This window comes from Nanorana parkeri, unplaced genomic scaffold (assembly GCF_000935625.1).
Source record: "Nanorana parkeri isolate BGI_ZX_2015 unplaced genomic scaffold, ASM93562v1 scaffold286, whole genome shotgun sequence".
Taxonomy (NCBI): domain Eukaryota; kingdom Metazoa; phylum Chordata; class Amphibia; order Anura; family Dicroglossidae; genus Nanorana; species Nanorana parkeri.
In genome coordinates this window covers 452,645-469,273 of record NW_017306554.1, presented here as the reverse complement: position 1 = coordinate 469,273, position 16,629 = coordinate 452,645, and the positions used below count along the sequence as shown (strand labels likewise).

The 16,629-nt window shown below is 39.1% G+C and overlaps 1 protein-coding gene across 1 annotated transcript in view; it reads right to left on the bottom strand.

Annotated features, from left to right (window-relative positions):
- SSBP4 (single stranded DNA binding protein 4) overlaps positions 1-16,629 on the bottom strand; it is a 372,115-nt gene that overhangs the window by 270,351 nt on the left and 85,135 nt on the right. The gene's annotated exons all lie outside the window — the stretch shown is intronic.

Genomic DNA, 16,629 nt, shown 5'->3' with positions numbered 1-16,629 from the left:
TGGAGAAGGGAGGAGAGGGGGCCAGGGGGGAGGGAAGTAGTCTGACTTGCTGTGTTTGTGGAGACAAACAAAGCTTACTAGCACACACAAGGGTGACTGCATAGCACTCTGCTTGAGAAAGGAATCACTCTAAGGCCTTATTTACACAGGGCTAACTCGAGGCGATCCAACCTGTCTGCGTCCAAGAATGTGCAGTTCGGGTGTGCGTATGACAGCATAAGGCTGCGTGCTCCCATAGGGAAAAACAGGCTGCTACATGCAGCACCTGTCCCTCCCGGGAACAGCCCGATATGGGCGTGCACAATGCACAAAGTCAGTCCTTTGTGAATGAGGCCTAAAACAGGGTATCAGGGCCAGTGCTCAGGGGACCAGCTGATTCTGCAGGAAACCAAAACCTTTAAACATCAAGAAGCAGCATTCATTGTAAGTGATTTCATCAGCAATTGAAATAGCTTAAAAACTTTTTAACTTTAATATCACTTTAAATTAAAATTTTTAACAAGCAAGGAAAATACAAAGCTGAAATAAATAAAGATTTGTAAATCCGTGTGGCCACCCTACTCTTAATTCAGTCACTCCAATCTTCTTGGGAAGATTTGCCCGCACTTTACTTCCTAGTGATACAACAGGAAGCAGGAGGAAATCCCACCTTTGACAGCTGTCATTAGGTGTCCTATTGGGGGATGTGTTCCCACCTCCTGCATGTCCAACACCTATCAACTGTGGGATTTCTCCAGCAGAAGAGATTATGTGACCAAACATCTTGGTTGTGTCTTGTCCAGAAGACTGGAAAACCAAAGCATGGTCTTTTTTACATTATGGCTACAGTAATAAACATTTGGTTTTACATTTTGGCTATAGAGATGTAGGTTTTAGGAGAGAACGGGGTGTCTGGGGTAAAGCCCCCTAATCGAGATGCAGACGACAATAAAAACCCAAACAGTCATCACCACAGCCAAAACTTCAAAACAATGTTTTTGCTGTCCAGATTTCCTCTAGAACTGCACACATGACAAAAAAAAACAAAAACCTAGACAATGATCTTTGCTGCATGAAAAAAGAAGAGCCAACAAAAGACCATATAAAATAACAAGAAGGCTTATTTAATAAAGCATGCATTGAGCAAAATGTTAGGTGTAAATTGCAGTAGTCATATCAACCAACAGGAATCTACTGTCTACTGCTGCAACTTCAGTCAGGTGAATTTTAATTTGTTTCTATAGTTTACTGTACTTTTCTCTTTGTAATGTTCATCGAATAAGGCCAAGGAAGTTCGAGTCCTTTCGTACAGATCATGGGACTCCAAAGGTGATACAAATTAAAGGGTTATATCTCCTGGAGAAATGAAATGTATGTGCTTTACCTTGACTAATACAGTAATTTGAATTAAATTATAAAACAGCCACAGAATGATTTACAACCCAGCTCACAATATTACTTTGGGTAGGTTCTCCAAATCCTCCATTTGCTGAGGTACAGTTTTAAAATTTTGAAGAAACTCACTTTTTGCAAGGAATAAACATCCACATTTACAAAATGTGTGAGCCAGATTTGTTTATACACTAAATAAATGTAATGGAACAATATATTTTAAATTAAGAGTATGTATGTTCTGCAGCCTACGTATATTCCTCATACCTCATGCTGGCCAAGTATTACAGTAATAAAGGTGGACTGTCTGAACCCTGCAGACATATCCAGCTCTATGTATTATAGAATGCAGAATTAGTGCCATGTGTGTAGCCAGTATTACCCAAATGTGTCACCACTGCTTATGGGCTGACACCCCAGAATTCACTACACAAAGTGGTTGGCACATGTAGAGTGAAAATAAAGTGTAACAAGAATACTGGAAATGGGGGCCTGTGATAATGGCAATGAAATGTGAAGGGCTAAAGGACTCTTCATATGCAGGAGTTTACATAATTCATTGTACAAACTAGAAAAAAAATTATATTTACATAAAAACATGAACATTTTGTTCAACAGCAAAACTGAAATTCCATTTGCCAAAATCCTGCACTTGCTCCTGACTACTTTTCAAATACAGTAGGTATAATAACTAGGAGTGCACAAACTTATATATGCGCAACTGCTCATCCAGGATAACAAGGGACATTGTTGTTCTAATATCCTTAAAGTTGACAGCTATGGTATGCTCTTCATTTTATTACATCTACTGTATGTGGTATAATGCAAAATAAAGAATGAAACACAATGCAGAATACTAACACTGAATTGGGAAATAGAATGGCGATGTTCCAACTGACATACGTGCCCTAATTTCATAACCTTAAACTACACCTGTCTTGAGAAACATTAAGGGGCTGGCATTGCTGATCTTCTTTTCAAAATGGTAGTTGCCTGGCTGTGTGTGGCTTTAATAATTTTTAAATCAATCTGAAATAAATGAATGCCAGAAAATGTACCTTCCCTCTATACGTGTTGCTGGTATAGAAGCCATGGTATAGAAGGCTTAGAAGACATGGGATTAGCATGACAGCCAGGGAAATAACATTCTCAGAAGGATAGGTCAGTAATGGCAGCCTACATAGTTCTCCTGTGACAGGTATACCTTAAAGTGGAATGCAAGATATTATCTTATATGGAAAATTACTGTACATTGGTTCAGCTAACCTTGATGTAAGTATCCATATCTGATATCCAGAGGTCCTCTGGGGAATGCGGAAAATTACTGTAGTAGTCTGTGCTACATACAGTACAATGATAGCTGTGATCCTCTGGGTGCGGCTCCAAACCTTCCCCTGTGCACACTGAGCACAAGGAGTCACTCGCTTAGAACCACCACCATTCAGAGAGCGTTTTTTTATTTTTTCAATGAATATAAGGCATTCTCTGATTAGATGAGGTGGAAAGAAGGAGCAAATGACATGACGATGCACTTAGTGTTTTTTTGTATTTTTTATTTGACAGTACACATTACAAAAATGCTATGGGGCTCCCCGTAAAATTGCAAAGGCACATTGTTTTAATGTTGAAGGACAAGGGCCTCTTCCTCACATATGATCCCAGGGAATGAGCAAGGAGTACATTAATACCCCCTAACCAATTCCCACAAAGAGTTAAAAGCAAATAAAGACACCCGCACCAAAAAATAGTCTTTTAGCTACAAAAAAGAAAAAAATACATTATGCATAGCTACCAACTGTCCCTAGTTTGGAACCAAATCCCTCTGTCCATCTTTCTTCTTTTGAAAAAAAAGCTCTATTTAACTATCATAAGTGTGTTACTGTGCTAAACTTCATCTAAACTGTAAATTGTTGCATTTATTGTTTTTTTAAAAACAGTATAAAGGAAGAAATTAAAAAAAAAGCATTCATCGGTTTAACCAATCATTTTCTGTGCGTTAATTCATTGTGGTGGTGCACTAGGGGTGTGTCCTTTGCCTGCACACAAGATTTCCCTCTTTCTCATCTCAGAAAGTTGGGAAAGTTATGACAATATCCACCTAATGTGAATCCAACGTCGATCACATCATCCAGTTATTTAGTCCCATTGTCAATTACCTGCTGCCTAACGCACTTCAAGATGATCCTTCCCTGCAGTACTAGTGTGCTTAAATTAAAAAATCTCCAGCACTGCTTTAAAGTGCCACTAAATTGAGGAGTTATATCATAAAAATGCATTCAAGTACCCTAACTATTAACAAAAATGTATCCTATTTGTGTATTATGTGGCTGTATACATTTCTAAATTCATACTGACACTGTCCTACCTTCTGGATGGTGGCTACTTTTGTTCTCCATGGTCCCAGTGTGTGTTGTAAAGTAGCCACTGCTCCAAGCTCATTCCCATGATAAACTACAATCTCAATATAAATGAGCTAATGAAATGTGAGATTATAGTCCATCACAGGAGAAATGGAGTAGCAGCATGTTACTCTTTCCCTCCATGCTATGGTTGATGGCTACTGTTGGAAAGGTGGAACAGAAGTGGCGTGATGAAACATTCTTTTGGGCTTGGTTGCCATCAGCTTGTCAATAACACATTTATAATGGACAAGAGTTTCTCCAAAACGTTGTCTGCCATTTTTCACTGTCCAGTCTGTTAAAGTGCATGTTTAGTCAACATTTTTGTTGTAGGTTTGGATAGAACTTTTATTGCCATCTGTTTTCGTTGGAAAGATTCCCCTACTCTATGTTTCCCAATGACCAATGTTGCAGTTACAGGACAGGAAGTTAAGGGAAATATCCCCAACGGCACACATACAGCAAAAATAAACTGACAGTTTTAACTGTTTCAACTGTTCAACTGTTTTAACCCTTCCCTACACATACATACACTTTACATCTATTTGTTATTTCCATTTTTTTCTACTATTAATACACCATACAGAGCCTTTTGCCATACAAAATATGAACTGACTAACTTGTTTTTTTTATATATGAAATGTTGCTATTAATGAATTGTTCTGTTACAATAACATTTAAATCCATATGTTACTTTGATTATAATCCCAGAGTTATGTAGTTTGAATTTAAAAAATGTATGCATGTACTTACAACATTCTTTGTGGTATAATTTCTTAATAGATATATTATATAAGATGTTTCCAACAGCTGCCGAATGCTTGATATATAATCTCCATTACATTTTACTAATATGCTAGTTTTGTGTTAAATGGTTAAAAAAAAACATAGCAAGCCAGCAGCAAAGCTCAGCAAGAAAAAAAATTATAATTTCTGCCCAACATATGGGTTGTAAGACAAGAATCGTATAAGATTGGGAAACAGGCTTGGAATAATATATTATATGCATCTATGCATAGAGGAATTTGCATGTATCTGTTTTTTATTTTAGCTGTTTCTTTTTTCTGGTATTACAAGGATAATGGAGTCTTTATGTTAGCTAAAAGCAGGTAATAAGAAAAGTAATGTAGTTGTCCTATAGCTGCTGCTCTGCACAGGTTCCTGCTGTGAGTACAAGTGTTATGAGCAGGTAATGTTAGCTTGGAATGGCAGCACTCTGCTGGGTTTCACACCTATTACTTCCCTCATACAAAGTGGGAATAAGACCCTCCTGCCACATACTGAACTTAAATATTACAGGTAGTTCTGTACACTTGGCATCACAACATACTAAGTGTGTCACAGCATTACAATAATATCTTCTATTTATATGCCAGCGCTGACTGAAAAACACTTTTTACTGCAGTGCTCCATGGAGCTGCTATCTCTAAGGTAGATCCTAGAAATGTCCTACAGTTACATACATCTTGGCAGCACTGCTAAAAAATCTAATCTGATGCCAGACAGACAGAAGTGCGATGAAAGGTCAAAACCACCATGGTAAAGACCCTAATACCACCTTGCCTTTATGTAAGACCACAAAAGATTCTCTACAGGATAAAGCCAACAGTTCTGGCACATGCTACCCATATGTGATAGGGAAAAAAGAGTGCAACCTTGTGAGAGGAAAGGAAATAATTCTTATAATTCTAATAATTTGAAAGGGTAATTTTGTGAAGAGCAAAGAGAAACAGACTTAAATTCCACTGAGCCATAGGTGGGTGTACAGGTGGAGCCATATGAAAGACACCCTGTCCAAAAGTCAAAGAACGGGAGGCTAGTGATGTTTGGAAAAATATTGCCTGCGCTAAGATCTGGCCCTTGGTAGTACTCAGGGCTAATTGCTGCAAGGATTACTGTAAAAAAAAGTGAGGATTTGTCCCACAGAGCATTTTCTGGCATGGGAATTTTTTTCTTCGCACTAAGAAAAGTATACCTTCCATGTGCAATGGTAGATCTTCCAGGAAGTGGGCTTCCTGGCTTTTAACATTGTAGGTATCACCAAGTTGAAGAGGTCCCTTTCCTTTAAGACCTGTACTTCAACAGCCATGCTAATAAAGCCTATGACTGTTAAGCAGAACAGTAAACCGGCCCATGGCACAGAAGACCGGTCAATCAAAAGGAGCCAACAGAGCATCTGCCAGGAATCTGATCAGGTCAGAGTACCATATTTGCGTTGGCCAGTTCAGAGCTATGAGTATAAATGGAATGTCCTCCATCTTGATCCTGCATCTTCCCCATCTGTAACACAGGTTCTGGAACATTTGCAGGAGTAGAGAACATTCCTCGGGTCCAAGCACTGTCTGCTGTGAAGTTCTAGATCCCAGTAGCAGGGCTTACTAGTTATTTGGTGAACGACTTCCCTCTGTCCAGGGGTATGTCAAATGTTATCAATGAATCTGAAAATTATGTTTAATCATGTATAAAACACTGTTTATATACTTGAGTTACTAACGGAAAGTGCTGATGTAAATGTTGTAGGGGTCACCACAAAACATAGTGTGTAATTACCCCTAGCAACTGTGCCTTATAAAAAAAGAGATGTTCCTAAAACCCTCCTACCTTCTTTTGGCAAAGGGAATACAAGTGTAAATTTTTTAAGTGAATTAAGTAATTAAATGAATGTGAATTAAATGAATGGGAATGAAGTGAAACTCAGTTTGGAGAAAATATCCCAGTGTGAGTTTTTTTAAGTGTATTTCTTCCAGATGATCAAATCTCAGTCGTCATGTGGGGTTATGCTACTGTAAGACTTTATAAAAGGTCATATAGCTGAAAGAACTTGCAGAATGATGTCACAGATTACAAGTCCCTTTAATGTCCACAAAGATGGCATGCTTTGGTCGTCACACGGAGTTATGCTACTGCAAGACTTTATAAAGGTCATATAGCTGAAAGAACTTACAAAATTAGGTCACTGAATAGGAGTCCCCTGAATACTCACAAAGATGGCATGCCTCATAAATGCCCCGATTGTAATATGAATGAGATGACCCAGATTAAAATACTAAGATATTGCTCTTGGAAACATGCTCACAAGAAGCCTTTGAAATCTCCTTTGGGAATATATGCCAGTGAGGTGACTGGCAAGTGTAGAATATACCTCTGGTTGCATGCTGGGGAATTCTCCATTAAATGCAGTCTGGGCAACTGTGCCAGCAGAAATCTCCAAAAGCCGAAAATGCATGGGAGAAGCCATTTAGGTCCTGTAGTGGGCAGGCTTACTTTTATTGGGATGGTGCTAGTACAAGGCAGGAGGGTGCTAGAAGGCAGATATGTCCTGAGAAGGGGAGCAATAGTTGATGTCCTGATGTATATAAAGTGGGGTTGAAAGAGAGATTGATCATTGCTGTGAGGGTTTTCGTGTTCTAACCTCCAGGTCGAAACGGAGGGGGATATGTGACAGATGGTCTGTCATTGTGTGCAGATGCAGATAGTGCCTGTTTAAACAGGAAAAGGGTCCCTGAACAGGTATGAAGCTGAATGGAGTCCAGTGGGTGTTGCCCACTAATGAGTGTATTCTCTGGTTGGTCATTGCTCCTAGAGCAGCTTGAAGTCTAATACATGGGCCGCGTGTCCAGGTCCGTTTGGCCTACATAGAAAGGCAATCAGACAAGACTGATGTCTTAGAGAGATGGAGACCGAGACAGCCCTGTCCTAAGGAGGAAGAGACAGAATAGAATACAAAATAGACAGGAGGCTGAGATACATGTGTGTTACTAGTATACTAACTAACCCCTGCATGGGTAGAACACTGTTACTTTGACGTTTGGCTGAATAAAAGTGGGGAAAAAGCCCTAATTGCATTCTGTGGAGTTCATGGAAAGGCCTCCATTTGAAGCTAGATCTCACAATATATTGAAAGAACTGTTATAAACTTAAAAACACTTAAAATACTAAAAACTTTTTCGGCTGAAAGACTAATCATTTCTATAATTCTGGCCTAATAGATGTGATAAAGAAAATTCTATTGTGATTTTGTGTTACAAAACAGGGATGGTGATGCTTGCCAAGAGTCAACAGTAGTCGTCTGAATTATTCTAGGCCACCTGCACACTGCAAACAAAAACACAAAAATCATTTTTTCGGCTTTAGCTATCCTCTCCATCCACTATCAAGGGATGTCCTTCAGCAGCCGACATAAAATCATCCCATTGCTTAGTGGGAAAACAATACATGCTTAAAAATTTAGACGTTAAAAACAAGGTAAGACCACTTTGATTTGAGGGTGGCCTGGTTTGGGGATTTCCAGTTCACAAAGAAGATACTTCAGAAGCAATAAAAGCAGTATGTTACCTTCTGCTATGGCCTGGTGTTCAATTACTTTATTTTGATAGCAGCATCAGTTGAAATAGCTGTTTTTGTTATTTAAATAGTACATTGTCAAAGAATGAGGTTGGTTTACTAAAGAGGTTGAGAATGTTCACACAATAAGTTGAAAAAGGAAACAGGAATTTGTTTTTTACATGAACGACTAATTGAAGTGAATATTCACACAATTTATTGTTTGACAAATTATCAACTTCTTCTTTAGTAACTCAGCCTTAGTGTGTGTTGGGTATCGCATTGCTGATGGACAAAAAGAGGCCTTTCTATCTGATTTAAACTTTATGTGAATATCTAGTAATGACTGGATCAGTCACATTGTTTGCTTGGTACCGTATTTGCCGGCGTATAAGATGACTTTTTAGACTTAAAAACATCCCGCGAAAATCGGGGGTCGTCTTATACGCCAGGTATACAATCCGGCGTATACCATATTTAGTGTGCGTTTAGCAACCGACCTGGTCTGACATGCCCCATATCTCCCTTTGTCAGCCCGCTGGATGTGCGGATAATATTTTAAGTACGGTAGCTTCGGCTACATACAGTATACCGCACTGAGCCAATCACGGCGAGCGATGTATTCTATTAATGAATACAAAGCCTGCTCGGATTGGCAGAGTATATCGCTTGTCGTGATTGGCTCAGTGCGGTATACTTTATGTAGCCGAAGCTACCTTACATACAATATTACCGCACATCCAGCGGGCTGACAGATTAGCCTCCCTGGCGGTCTGATTATTGTATTTATTTTTTGTTCTATTTTTTTTTACTTTTAAAATTCCCGCCGGTTCTGCCCCCTGCGACGCTTGCAAGGGATGGAACCCAGATGACGGGAATCGTGGACAAGGTAAGAGACTGTAATCCAGAGTGTGGCTCGGGGGGTTACCGCTTATGGTACTGAAAATTAACCCTCGAGCCACCCTCGGGAATACCACCAAGGAGGTTAGTGGGTGTATTGAAACATTATTTTGGGCTGTACTCGTCTTATACAACGAGTATAGCCCAAAACCTATCTTTTAACAGAAAAAGTAGGGGGTCGTCTTATACGCCCAGTCACCTTATAAGGCGGCAAATACAGTATTTAAAAGTAAAATCAGCGTGATTTTCAGTTAGTTGTTTTTGCTAACTATTGGTAATGTATAAATGATTGTAGATATGATACACCACCTACATGAAAAAATAAGGAAAGGAAAAATGTGTGCAAGTTTCCAGTTTCCTATTCAGCACTTCAGTGCATTTGACCTCCTACCTCACATGTGGGCATTGCAGTTTCCTCAGGGTTTTTCTATCAGCCTTTACCCTTAGTTTATTCATCTTATGCTCAGCTTGGTGTCTGTAGCACATTGTAAAATGGCTCATTCAGTTTCTCTGCAAAGCTCTCTAATGTGCATTAGCAACAACTTTTCCTTTTGTGACATTAACCCCCTTTATTCCAGAACAAGGTTAAATCCATAGCTGAGAGTCTCAGACTACACAGCAGCACAGAGAGAACGTAATGTCACCTTTTCTATTCAGAACTCTACTCAGAATCTATGCTGAATATGAGTTTATTTCCTCATTTGCAGCTTCCAGTTTGCCTTTTATTTTCCTCCTGCGCACAAAGCTCTTGAAAACCTTATACATGTTTTCTAGATTATCTTATCTTGTTTCTCATGATCTTCTTTATTTTACCATTTAAGGTCTGTTCTTGTAAGAGCCCATATATTATCAACTACTTCCTTTACTCTTAGCTTCATAGTTAAAACTGTCAGCAATGATTTGTGTTTTTTTACCTGTCCAGTTTGTCAAATCTCAGTTTATCCACCCCTCTGGTCTGTTGCCTTCATGTTTCTTTGCCCTTCACTTCCATCAGCTCTATCTTTCTCTGCCTATTCCATCTGTCAGTCTTGCCTTACTCCACCTATCCCATCTGTCAGTCTTGTATATCCTTACCCATCTTGTCTGTGAGTCTTGTCTTACTCCACCCATTCCATTTGTTTATCTGTTTTTTTGTCTGTCTCTCTCATGTGCTTTTTCTCATTAGGATAGCTCAAATTTGTCATGTTTATCCCACCCATACCATTTATCAGTCCTATGTATCTCTGCCCATCACACCTGTTAGCCTTGTCATTCTCCACCTGTCCTATCTTGCAGCCTTATTTTCTCAAAGTAACCGTCTGTCTGTCTTTCTCTGCCTACTCCGACTATCAGACCTATTTTTCTCCAACTATCCTATTTGTTAGTCTAATCGTGGTCTTTAGCTATGGCATTTGTCACTCTCGCCTTTTTTTTCCCCATTTCCAGTTCTTCGCCACTTATTCTGCATCTTTTTTAATCCTTCTCATTCTCTACTCATCATTTTTGTGCAATATCAGTAAATATAAGATGTGTGAAGATAATTAATTTTATTATCTTGAAAAATTGAAGTAGATAAAATATGTTGTCACAAACCTGGCTAGATTTGTCCTCTATGTGTGTATGCCTCCTGACACTTCCTCTTTTTGCACTCTAATCGGTTTGTGCTTGTTGCAGTCTGTTCTGCGATTGCCCGCTCTGTGTGTCTTTGCTCACTCCATGTCTCCAACCTATCTTTTCCTGTCTACTAATCTAATAACCACTGAGAATCTGCAAGGAAGCTCCCTTTCTGCACCAGTTGTTTGTACAATGTACAATTTTTTTTTTTAGCCCAATGACTGTATTCATGAATCCTCTGATCCTGTTTTTTTTTATAGGCTAGCCCCGTTTGGATCCAGTTTCTCACGCAGCCTTGTATTTCCAGACCTGTTATCTGACGGGCTTATCAGATTTGTTTATTTAGACCTGTATTTCTTCCTAACCTGTATATTCCCCCTACTACTGTTACTATCTTTGCTCGGTCTATCAACTCTACATGTTTTCTCTGGCCCTGACCTGGCCTGTGTATGTATTACACTCCTGCCTGGCAATTCTGCGCTAAGCTTGGTTAGTCCTTCGGTTTCTGTTGTGCTGTATCTGTGTGTTTAGTGGAGAGTGGAGCACAAATATAGGTATATAGAGAAAATAAATAAATAAATGTCTATCAACTCTACATGTTTTCTTCTGGACCTGACCTGGCCAGTGTATGTATTACACTCCTGCCTCGCAATTCTGCGCTAAGCTTGGTTAGTCCTTCGGTTTCTGTTGTGCTGTATCTGTGTGTTTAGTGGAGCACAAATATAGGTATATAAAGAAAATAAATGTAAAGTCTTTGAGGAGGAATCCATGGCATGTTATTTTCTTTGCTTTATCCTTTGTCAAGTTTGGATTAAAATGTTCAAAGTATATCATAAGTTGGAGCCCCATAAGAACCTCAGCACAGATAACATTAGTCAGGTTGTTATTGGTGGATCTCCTCTGTGTTAAATTCCTGAAATGTAAAAACTTACCTTTTGTAAAAGGCACAACAGCATTGATTCCATTGAGTGGCACGGCTGTGATAGGTAATAATACAGAAAAGGAAGGTGCATCTAACCAATTTAAGTAAGAATTACTCACTACTTTCTTTGGAATGGAAAAATTATTTATAAAGTCTATACCACCACGTAACCTTTGCAAGGGAACATTTATGCGATTGGAGGTTTTTATGAGAGTTTTAACAAAGACATAACTTCCTTCAATGTCAGCATCAACTTGGGGGCCACTAGACATAACTCATTGCAAGAGGTGCATAATACCTGAGTGAACTGTACATATCATGTCTAGTATAATTTTGCGTGTGTGCTTTGAAAATGCTAATGTACTGCATACCACTACATGTCAGTGTGTGTTAATGCATAGAGTTCTTGAGTGAACACAGCCTTGGAAATTCTCAAAACCAGGATTTTTTCTACATGTCTTAGGATACATTAACATGTGTAAAGGTTACAATTATTTTTAATGATACTAGTTGGCATATGTGTGGTATGTTGGCATGCATTGGTCAAAAAAGTTAATGTCTATTTTTTTTTCATCCATTGATTTACACTAATAGGTTTTAATAGGAATGACAAGCCATGCCAATGCACCTGTCCAAAGCAATAAAAAAACTTGAAAATGTAGATAGGTGTTAAGTCAACCCCATGAATCTGCAGTGAACCTTTACTAGTAACTCCTCACAATGATTTGGTTTGGCACTTGCTGGAACAGTCAAGGAGCATGTACCTGCAAAAGCTTTAGCCCCACAGATCATTAACAGCTCTGTATTTGTTTCAGGGTGACAATATATTTAGTTACCACAAATTCCCTGTTGCTTTTGTAATTCTTGGTTGCACTTCTCCTATCACAGACTGCTGTCCTGTGATGGCATCAAAAACCTGTTCTCAATGCCACATCAGTTTTGGGTACTGGGTATAGAAGTCATGCTAGAACTTCCAATAACGTTTAACTATTATCCTTTATTCTGCTCTCAAGCTAAGCTAACTATATACTTATCTTATATAACAGAGAGGTAAAATTAAAAAAACAGTGAAACAAGTGCAGGACACAACAAAAGAGAACACATCCAGTATGTATACATATCCAGTGTCAAAACCCAAAAAATATAGTCAATTCTTGTGGTTCAAAACACTGTCTGTGCAGTGTCAGAATGTGGTACCAGCTCTTAAGTCTGTGCAACATTCTTCAGTGATATACAGTAGATTTCTCATTTATAGATGGTTCCATCATATGTTCTGCATTAATGTTCAACAAAACAGAGCGAATGTTAGAGTTCCAAACATTCCTTTTGCAAAAAGTAAAGTAATATAATACAATACGATTGCCTTTCTAACCTAGGGTTCACTAGAACCATAGGGTTCCTCCAGAAGTTTTGAGGGGTTCCTTTAGCAATAAGCAATGGCATATTAATCTCCTGCCTAATGGTTTCTGCAATGTTCTATACCAATGTACAGCAGAGCAGGGTTTAGGACCAGTACAGCCTATATTCTCGTCTCTCAGGTAAGTAATCACTGACATCAAGGATCTCTTTAGTTGTCTAAAAGGGTGGCATTCTTCCCACTGACCACCAATGCAAAGGTTTTTTTTTTTTCTACTGACCACTAATGTAAGGGGTTCCTTCTACCACTGACAAACATTCTAATGGACTCCTCTCCCAGAGTACATTGACCACCAATGTAATGGGGTACTTTTTCAGTGACCATTAATGTAAAGGGGCATTTGTTCAAAGACCATAAGTATAAGGGGCACTTCTCCACTAAATACAAATGTAACACTTCCCCACTGATCAGCACTGTAAAGAGACACCGTCATTTACATTGCCTGTGTTTCTTTTCTGGTCAATGTTGTTATTATTATTATTTATATTGTTAGTTTATGTTCATGATTATTACATGAAATAATTTTGTTTTATAGAGCATGGGTTGTAAAATGATCTGCTCTTGGTTTTAAATACACCACATTCTTTATCCTTTTATCTACAACCTACTGACCCTGCTAATGTACAGTGTGCTGTAGATATAATAATTTTTGCCCAGGGCTCCATAAGACATGAAAGTTACTTTAAGGGATCCTTTGTAGGAGAAAGATTGAGAAAGACTGAAATAAGATATTGAAAGTCCTTAAAAGAAAGAAAGCAACATAGCAATAGATCCCTTTCCAGTCAAAAGTTGATTTTAATAGCACCCTCAATGTTTGGCTATCTTGCTTTAGCAAAGTCTGTTCTATTCATAAATTCTAGATGTGCTGTAAAAGCTCTATTGCTGAAACACAAACTGGCAAAGATGAGGATCAGCAATGCAGTGGTCAGCTATAGTACTTAAGTACGGTAGACAAGAAATACATGAGGTGTACTTCCCTTCAAAACTGGATCTCTATAAGCTCAGAACTGGCAGAAACCAGTGGGACATTAAACACATCTACAGTCCAGAAACAGTGTTCATCCAGGTTCAGTTGTCCATAGGTAATTGCAGCCTGTGATGTTACATGCAAACAGCTGCGTGTGGTGGCAGCTGGTCAAAATTGATTTCACCCTTACTGACTAAATGTATGGACAGGTAATTATCCATCATGGAATAACATTAGGCAAGAGTCTGATCGGTTCCAACTTAATTCTGCAGCATGAAAATTGTACAAAAGCCATGGCCAAAATCATAAAGAACTATCTGCAGTAAAAAAAGAATAGGAAATTATTTAAGAGATGATATGGCCCCTGCAGAGTCCTAATCTGGATATAATCGAAACAGTCTGCAGTTACTTGCAGAAACAGAAAGAAGTAAGAAATTCAAAGTCAGTGGTGGAACTATGGCAAGTTCCCCAGCATGCTTGGAACAACCTACCACACAAGAAGCTTTAGAAAGTGCATACATGTATATCTAAAAGAATTGCTCCTGTGTTAGAAGGGTGCAAACAAATATTGCTTTAATTTATGTTTTTCTGCTTACTGTACTTTTTAGGAAGTTTCAAGATTAATAATAACTATTTTGGTATTATTATTGAAAGCATTCCCGATTTGCAACCTTTTCAAAAATCTTTTAAACTTTTGAACAGCATTGTGTGTGTCTGCACAGGTAACACTGTTTCTTACATTGGTGGTTCAGTGGTATATCTAATCACTGCTTTGTCTGCTTCCCTGCTGAGACCACAGACTTAGCAGCACAGACTATTTGCTAGTGAGTAGAATAGGGCTGCAACAACTAATCGAAATAATCGATTATAATCGATTTTGAAAATAATCGTTAGCTGCAGCTCTAGAGTAGAAGCAATGCAGGGGTGCCTTGGTACTGGTGTGTCACCTGCACTTTAGATGTATGAGCTAGGCACCCACCAGAGGCCTAATTTGGATCTACTGGATGAGTCACTAATCACTTAGTACAAGCCTGTGCCTCTGTCTCTTTTCGGATCACCACTGAGTCTGTTCTTGCTTGTTTGGCTCCTCTGTCCTAGCTTCTAGTTACTGGCTTGTGTAGTCTCTTACCTTGCATTGTATATCTGGCCATATATCCCGTTTGTGACTCTTGGTAATGGACTATCTACAGTATGTTAAGGTGTTAGGTCTGCCTCCTTCCCATCTGTGCCTGTGTTGTCCATTTTTCTCTCTCAGTTGCCATGTTTTCTGAATCTGGCCCCTTTACCTTTCTGAGTCATTGACTTCCCCACTATGCTCCTATAATTTTTTTCCTATGATGTAGAAGCCTCTAGTGCCAAATACAGCCATTAGTTATTTTTTTGCAAATGTCTTACCTGAAATTAAGTCTACCACATTTTTAGAAGTGAAAGGTTCCAGTACTATCAATCATGCCATTGTGTAGCTGCCACTCTGCCAGTGAATGTAGGATGTATAGTCAAGTGGAAAGAAAACAAACCAACTTATGTTTCAAATACATTTAGGGGTTATCCACAAAGCTGCCGAAGGCAGCCGAGTGAATAACCCAGCCAAAGTGAAGTGAGCCTACGGCTCAGTACGGCTGATTTCAGCCGTACATCGGCTGAAATTAGTCATACATTGGCTGCCTTCGGCTGAGCCAAAGTGCAGAAGGACTTCCACTCAGCCAATTCAACATCTGGATCAATCTAGCCGAAGCTCCGGCAGCTCACTCGCTGACGTTCGCCCCTATTCACATAGGGGCAAACGGCAGTGAGTGAATAGCAGTATTCGGCTATTCTGCTCGGTACCTCCGAAGTACCGACCAGAATATCAAATAGTGAAAATAGTAGAAAAAAAAAGCTTAAAAAAATTATTTTAAAATGTAAATAAATAGTGAAAATAAAAAAGAAAGATTTTTTAAAAAAGAAAATAAAACAATTAGGCGGAGATAGCAGTGACAGCTATCTCCACCCAAATGTTTCCTATTGGCCGGCACCTGCTATAGTCTTCTAGAAGGTCCAGGCCAGTGAATAACAACTGGGCGGAGTCAGCTGTGACATCATAGTTGTGATTGTTTAATGACAGTTCAGCGTCCCCAGCCAGCTGTGAGATCACTGCCGTCCTTCGGCAGGCCGTTCGCTCCGCTTCGGCTTAGCTGAGCTGAAGCATATGTCTTCGGCTCGGCTGAGCCGCTCAGCCGCCTCCAGCAGCTGTACGGGCTACAGTGAATAGCCCGTACAGCAGCCCTGCGGTTCGACTGAACCGAAGGGCTCAGGCAGCGGAAACGAGCCGAAGGATCAGCTGAAGCTACGGCTCCATAGTAAATAACCCCCTTAGTTTTATCAGCTTTTCAACAGACTTGTATATTCAAGGCTGTTTATCTTTATGTTATTTTTAAAGACCTTATGAAATGTTGCATGAAAAATAATTGTATGTGAATTCAGTGAAGTATACATTTGCATACTTTGACGTTATCAATAGCACCTGTTACTGATGAATTATTTACATTAAAATAATTCATATTTATATCATACCCACAGAAGGCCTATAGTTAACCCACCATAAAAACTGCATCTTAACATTTGTTGTACCTTTGTTCTGCCTGTGTTGCATTCCATTAAAATGAATCCACGCACTCAGATGAGATCCTGCAAATCCTAAATTAGTTGAAGTGCAATTTAAATGATTCATTCCTCAATTATAATGAGTGAACGGCCA